The 8,150-nt window shown below is 37.3% G+C and overlaps 1 long non-coding RNA gene across 1 annotated transcript in view; it reads right to left on the bottom strand.

Moving 5' to 3' along the window:
• Positions 1 to 649: 649 nt before the first annotated feature.
• The window catches only part of LOC116089328, a 9,569-nt gene continuing 2,068 nt past the window's right edge, over positions 650 to 8,150 (bottom strand). The window contains exons 2-3 of the long non-coding RNA XR_004118282.1: positions 7,028 to 7,134; positions 650 to 872 (exon numbers count right to left, since the gene is read on the bottom strand). This is a non-coding gene — a long non-coding RNA (uncharacterized LOC116089328). The remainder of the gene's footprint in view (positions 873 to 7,027; positions 7,135 to 8,150) is intronic.

The following is an 8,150-nucleotide window of genomic DNA, read 5'->3' as shown; positions in this document are numbered from 1 at the left end:
CTGTTACCAGCACCGGAAGGTATAATGCATATGCTAAGTTTTTATAGGATATGAAAAATGTATTTTCTTAGGGTAAACATATTATAATTGCTTAGTCCATAAAATTGCTATGCTGTTTATTTTATACACTATGCATAAACTTGCAGTAGTTTTCTTAAAATGTTTGTTCAATGGTTTTTATAGGTAGGCATGTTATGCCTTGTATGGTGAAAGGGGCTTTGCCAAAGAGATAGAATATTAACCTTGAGCATCAGAGAACATCCTGAGTTGTTAGGTCAGCTCAATGTATTTAGCCAATTCCTCAAGGTAAAGAAAGAAGCCGTTTTAATCCACAGAGATGGTATGGAGCAGGAAAGAGGTGAAATTTAAACTATATAGTAACATTTCCTATTTGTGGGTTTAAAAAGGAGAAAGAGAAAAATCTAAGAAATGTAGGCAGGTTTGGGATGCCTGGGAAAACATCAACTGGTGAACAGTCAGGAAGCAGAGATCTCAGCTCCATCATGCAAGGTCAGAGTGTGTTAATCCAGGGAAGCAGGGAGTGAAACTTTCCCCTGGGATCTGCAGAAAAAATACCACACTGCCTTAGCTTCAGTGGATGAGACCCATGTCAGGTTTGACCTTCAGAAATATGAAAGTTAAGCCTACATTGGTTAAACTACTATGTTTATTGTACTAAGAAAAACAGCAGTAGAAAATGAACAGCATTCCTCCCCCCGCCCCCGCCCCTTGGTCAACTGAGGGGCAGGACATTATTGCATCAATGATCTTTTCTTGCTGAAATCTTGCATCCTTGTGAGGGCACTGCCAATGTAATCTTTCCAGTAGTGCAGCCAGTGTTGACACTGTGGTCAGCGTGTTTGAGTTGCCTGCTAATAACAGAAAATAGGTGCTCTGAAGATGTGGCATTTACCTTTCCTCTCAAAGGATTTCATATAAATGCACTGAACTTTACATTCAAAGACTTGCTCATTTTGTCAAGAGGAAATGTCCTCATTGCATTGAGCACAATGGAACCTTGAACAGTACTGTCACCGTTATAGAAAATGCGATTTTACATTTCATACACATCAGAATTCCAGTCACAGCATTTCACATGAAACTGTGATGATAAATCTTTGAAGAGACTTTCTTAACCCATAATTTTGGACAGTCTGGGAATCAGGACTATTGTTAAAAATAATGCATTGCTACTACCATGAATATAGGAAAGAGAGCTATTTTTCCAATTCATCTATATTATTGCACTATATCCATTACTGTAATAATTATAGATAAAGATTTTTATCTTTATTTTGTGAACCTAGTTTTTAAAGTATACAATTATATATTTTGGGGGTTTTAGTAATAAGATTCTTTAAAATATTTAATTATATATATGTGCTCTGTGTCTCTGTGTGTGCACATGTGTGTGTCTCTCTCTCTGTGTGTGTGTGTGTGTCTGTCAGAGGCCATCTTGTGAACTTCAAATTTCTCCTAGTACCCTGTAAGAGCCAGGGATCAAGCACAAGTCATCAGGCTTGTTCAGAGGTTATTCTCACTGCCACCTTCAAACTCTATTCTCAGCTTTCCTTCCTTTTTCTATTTTTTACTTTTAGAGACAGGGCTTTGCAGAGTGAAACATTTTCTGCATCTGTACTGGATAGTTTTGTGAATCAACTTGACACAAGCCTGAGTCATCACAGAGAAACGAGCCTCAACTGAGGAACTGCCTCCCTGAAATCCAGCTCTAAGACATTTTTTCAATTAGTGATGAATGGGGGAGGGCCCAGCCTATCATGAATGATGCCATCCCTGGGCTGGTGGTCCTGGGTTCTATAAGAAAGCAAGCTGAGCAAGCTATGGGAAGCAATCTAGTAAGAAGCACCCTTCCATAGCTTCTGCATCAGCTCCTGCCTCCAGGTTCCTACCCTGTCTGAGTTCCAGTCCTGACTTCCTTTGGTGATGAACAGCAATGTCGACGTATAAACTGAATAAACCTTTCCTCTCCAACTTCTTGGTCAAGGTGCTTCATTACAGCAATAGAAACCATAAGATATCATCCCAGGATGACCTCAAATTCTGAGTTCTACACCTGAAGTACTGAGAGGGAGGGTATGACTGTTACATCTTGAATTTTTAATTACATATGTGATATGTACAAATTCAGTCTCCTTTATTCATTGAGAAACTTACTAAGGTCTATCTTTAACAGTAGACAGTACATTGTTGTAGATAATATATTAAGCTAACATTTATTGCAAAAGGAAGTTATTTAGACTGTCCAAATATTAATTTTAAATATTTTAGGTATATATATACATATACATATATGTATATATATACACACATATATGATAGTAATGTCCTTCCTTGAAATTTCTAATAAAATATATAAGACAAATATCTATGCCAATTATATTAATTGTGTTTCATTCTGAATAATATTGGTATCAGGAACTTTCATACACTAACATAATAAATGTTATTTGTTTTTCTGTTTTCTATAAAATTTCATCAAAATATTGTCTCTTGTGAATAGTTGTTCATGCTATGCTTAGATCAGAGTGCAGCGTGATGTATTTAAATTGAATAAATTATTTGCTGGTGTTATACAGTGAAGTGATATGGAATCAGGACTCAAAAAAAAAAAAAAAAAGCACAAGTTTGAGGACCAGTGAAGTAAAGTGAAGGCTAGACAGTCAAACAGATATAAGTTGCTAGAAAACATACTTTGATCTAACATTTCATTTTCCAAGGTTATTCTTGGGCTGTTAGATATCATTCCCAAAACAACCTGAGCCCTGCTATTTAGTGAAGCCAGAAATGAAGGTCCTAGTTCCTGTTAGTCATGAAAAAACTGAACTTTTCTTATACCACTTTTATCTTCAATCCTCTACATCTCTTGCATCTCCTTTCTTTTCTCTTCACTTAGATAATATTTAATAACATAGGAAGAATAAGACATATCCACAAATAAGCTCTCATTTCTTTGAATATAGGCTTGGTTTCTCTGCAATTATTCTATCATTAACAATAATAGTGTTACATAGCTCACATCAGTGTTACAATGTACAAATTGATACCTTTTACACAGTTAAGCATATTCATATCATGCAAAAAAAAGTAAGGTTGATAAAGCTAAGTCTGTGATGGGCAAGTCAAAACTAGAGTAATATAATTTCAAAGTCAACCAAATTCCTATTTTTAAGTTAACTGCTAAAGTCACAAAAGTCAAAGAATTATACAGACAGAGGTAAAACATATATTAAGTAACCACTATAGTCATGATACAGACAAACATAAGAGCCAAAGGAAAATGACTTTATATGTCAATAAATTTAATTATACCTGTAAGAACCTAGAAACATCTCAGAACACCCAGTGTTCAGTACTGAAAAATGCACCACCACTGCCCAACAAGAGTTCCCTTTAACTTGTTCTATGCACAAGGAATAGAAGTATTTGCAAATGTCCCTCAACAGGGGAATGGATACAGAAAATGTGGTACATCTACACAATGGAGTACTACTCAGCTATTAAAAACAATGAATTTATGAAATTCTTAGGGAAATGGATGGATCTGGAGAATATCATCCTGAGTGAGGTAACCCAATCACAAAAGAACACACATGGCATGCACTCTCTGATAAGTGGATATTAGCCCAGAAGCTCAGAATACCCAAAATACAATCCACAAACCACAAGAAACTCAAGAAGAAGGAAGAGCAAAGTGTGGATGCTTCCTTCCTTCCTTCTTAGAAGGGAGAACAAAATACCCATCTAAGTAGTCGAGAGACAAATGATGGAGCAGAGACTGCTGCACCTGGGAATCCTTTCCATATTCAGTCATCAAACCCAGACATTATTATGGATGTCAGCAAGTGCTAGCTTAAAGGAGCCTGATACAGCTGTCTTCTGAGAGGCTCTGACAGTGCTTGACTAGTACAGAAGTAGAGATTCACAACCATCCATTGAACTGAGCACAGGGTCCCCAATGAAGGAGCTAGAAAAAGGACCCAAAGAGCTGAAGGGTTTGCAGCCCCTTAGGAGGAACAACAATATGAACTAACTAGTACCCTCAGAGCTCCCAGGGACTAAACAATCAGCCAAAGAGCACACATGGGGGGACTCATGGCTCCAGTTGCATATGTATAGCAGAGGATGTCATCAATGGGAGGACAGGTCCTTGGCCCTGTGAAGGTTTATGCCCCAGTGTAGGGGAATGCCAGGGCCAGGAAGTGGGAGAGGGTGGCTTGGTGAGCAGGGGGAGGTGGAAGGAAATAGGGTTAGTTTTTGGATTTTTATATTTTTTCGGAGGGGTAACTCCCAGGAGAGGAGATATCATTTGAAATGTTAATAAAGAAAATATCTATTAAAAAAAGAGAAGTACTTGGCATCTGATTTTGTCTATCTTACTTTTTTGAGGAAGTTTGTTTCAGTGATAATTTACTAGTGGCAAAGGACTCTAGATACAATGAAATTAAATGTCACATATAGTTAATGCAGAGATATATATAACTAGCCAAAATGCTGAGAGTAAGTGATGATGGAGTGCTTGTCTCCAGTTGAGATGGCCACAACACTGAATCCCCAGTTTACATAAAGGAGTATGGAAAGCGTGTAAGGGCTGAGGATGGGGAGATGTGCCAAGTAAGACATGTCTGCAGAAAACCATATAGCTGCTCCACCCAAGGCCTCACTATAGCTAAGTCATCTACAGAAGACTGGCAGACAGAGTGCATCAGCATTTTATCCTGAGGGGTGGGACAGGACATAAGATTTTCCCCCTGCCCGCTTGCTAAATAACTTAAGCATGTTAAGAAAGGACTACCATTATCTTCAATGGTAGCTACTGATAAATTGTTGTTGTTCCATGGAATAACTTTCTAACCTTACATAAACAAATAGCTACAAACTCAGTGGGCCACAGAGAAAAAGAAGACATATGAACAAGATGGGGATTCGTTGATCAGCAAAGTGATGGAGGGAGTAGGAGGTGTGTGAGGGAGGTCGTTAGGCTTGAATAGAACTAAAATTAACTAAGTGTGTAAAACTGTTGGCCAATAGAAATGGAAAAAGTGTTATTGCTGGGTAGTAGTTATAAAACTATTACAGCATTTTGTATCTGTATTTCTGAAAATGAAAATGTCTGGAAATAGGTTCTTGTGTCCTGGCAAGACAAAAAGGAGTAAAGCAAGACAAAGGGAAGGACCTTACAAATCTGTTTTCCCCTACAGCAATGTGTATCGACCAAATATTTGCAGAAGTGAAATCTTGTATTTTCTCTTTGACTCAGAATTAATGAATGAGATACATAGTTTGTTTTTTCTGATGTTACTGTAAAAGTCAAACTAAAACTTTAAAAATAAATTATTAGAAGCACTGAGAGATAGGTCCTGCACAGCCAGCTCTTCTGTGAATAAGATCAGTGCCTTTAATGCATGGAATCAAAATGGCTCTGATGGTCTTTGGGAGAGCTGCTTAGATCACATTTTATGTTCACTTTAAATGCCAGTCCTCCTTTATTTGCATATTAAATTGAAATGCAACACAGGAATCAACTAGAACTTCAGTTTATATTGTAGTTTTGATAAAGCATCTTTAAAACAAGTAAAGACTATAATTAATTAGATTTAATTAGCTCATTTTGGTCTTGCAAAAATGGAGTAACTATAAGCTCAGTGTACAAGATTTTTTTGGATAGGTGCTAGTTAAAATTTGGATGAAATTCTTGCTGTGTGTAATCTAAGGCTAAGGAGAAACTTCCAAATGCAGATTTAGATCCTTGGTCTTATTACATCCTGGAAGGTGGCTCAGCTTTTAGTACCAGGCATTGATTTCCTTGTTTTCAAATATGCCCTATGTCCAATAATTAGACAGCCATGGTCACCACCGACATTTGAATGCTACTGTTCATAAGTTTATAGCTACCATGCTGGTCACTGTTGAGATTCATAGCTGTTGTATATGAGTAGGACTCTTAACTGCTTCCCTCCTTTGTTACCTTGCATTTAATTTTCTGGTCACACTGCAGCATGACCATGAGGCTTCCAGCTTAGATATAATCCAATAATCTTAGTTCTGTGTCTTAAGTAAACAGGGTCTTTAGCAACACCGGTTATGCCTCAACCTCCTAGAGACAAACAAGGGTAATACCAGTAGTCCATGTTGTTCTAGGAGTCACTTAAACTATCTTGACCAACCATTCAAAAGGGCATTTTAATGTCTGGCACTAGAGTCTTTGGTTCTTGTGGGGAGCATTGTCAGCTAAAGTGCATATCAATAGCTGTATGAATGTGGAAGGGAGAAAAGTACCTGAGGTCCCAGCAGTACAGAAAGAACTACAGGCAACTACTGACTGCTGGAAGAGGGAGAATTGGTCTCAGGGATGAGACCCTTTATTGTTTATCTAATACAAGCTGTAAATACTGTGACGATATGCATACAAACAATAAAAATAAACCCAGAAGATTGTATTTATATATTTGTAAATGCATATACACTTGTGTGCATGCATGCACATGTGTGTGTAGGAATAATAATCAAATTAAAAGACAATCAGTTTAAGAATGGAGCATGGGAAGAGTAGGAAAGCTGAATGGGAGGAGTAAGAAGGCATTGTGGGAGGAGGAGGAAGGCAGTGTGGGAGAGTTTGAAGGGGATTGCACCTGGGTTGGACTGGAACAAGGACTTGGAAGATTGAAAGTGATATAATTTTAATCAAAATTTAGTAAGAGGTTATACTTGTGTTTTTTATACTATGATTCATAACCAGGCTAAACTGAATGTGATAATAACTATTCACAATAAGAATAATATCACATACATTATAATAACATGTTAGGCATTGAATGTGACATTTCATATACTTGAATTGGAATATCACTGTGTTCTTCAGTGAGTTATTTGAACAGTAGGCAGAATCTTTTATTTCCAGCACTAATACACATCTCTAATTTTTAAATTACTTGACCAACTTATATTTTGGAAATTATTTTTAATGGTGATAACCTCCTGTTAAAATATTAATATGTAATTTTCTTACTTGGATTTAGACTTTCCTTCAGGAAGTAGTTTGAAAAATTTCCAAAAATTTTAAGCTTCATACTGCTTCATCAGCTCTCAATTTCATGTCAGCAATCACCTTTGTCTCTATGTAATGAAAGAATGAGACAGGTAGTAAAAATTTGCTTCTGTCTTAAAATTGCTATTATGTGAAGTGTTACTGATTGATAGAAGGTTTTGTCTCAATCACAGGCTTACCATTTGAAAATTGTTTCATTGGAAACATTTGTTTCTGTCTCAAAGTTGCTATTACAGGTTCCATATCAATGAAAAGGCTACCATTAGAAAGTTAACACCATTATTAATAAAGCATGCATTTTTAGTTAAATTAAAATATCAAGAGTATTTTATATGCATAAGATATACGGATAGCTTTTACTGTTTATGGAGAATACTATCATATAACATCTACACAAATGAGATTATATCACTATAACTTACAAATGTCATGGTTGAAACATGCTAATAGCATTATTTCTCTGAGTCTTTTATTTATGAAAGAACAATATATTTTCATGCAAACAATGTTAACCTCAAGGTCTGAAACCCACAGTTGAGAATAAAGTGCAAGTGTTTTAGGGAAACATTTTTTTTTCTATTTTAACAAAATACTTTACTGATTGTGCCACGCCGATCACCCTGGCCAGCAGGGAAGAAAGACTAGCACAGGAGCTGTTAGTTACATGAGAATCAAGGGTGTGCCCCCGAATGGTCTGTGAGTGCTGCTTAAATACCCTTTGTAGGACTGCCCATGAGCCCATACCACGTCTTGCGCTATCATTGGCTATAGCCTCATGACGAAAGATCAGACCACTGGCAGGTGCAACCCTCTTGCCAAATAAGGACTTGTTTACTCCTTAGCAGAAGAATGGCAGGCACCATCTTTAAGGCGCGGCAGCAGTGCTCCACAGTTCCCCCTTTTTGTTTTAATAGGATGAGCAGTTACTGCTCGATCAAGCAAGTTCCATTATGTAGGATCTCACGATCAAGGGCAGACAGGCTTAAACCATGGCACTCACTCTACTGGGTACAATTGGCAAAGCCCACCAGGTGCAAGAGCTGAGTCCCAGGAAACAGGCTGGACACCCATCCCATGTGCAGTG

This window comes from Mastomys coucha, unplaced genomic scaffold, assembly GCF_008632895.1.
Source record: "Mastomys coucha isolate ucsf_1 unplaced genomic scaffold, UCSF_Mcou_1 pScaffold14, whole genome shotgun sequence".
Lineage (NCBI taxonomy): Eukaryota > Metazoa > Chordata > Mammalia > Rodentia > Muridae > Mastomys > Mastomys coucha.
This window is presented reverse-complemented; position numbering and strand designations above follow the sequence as displayed.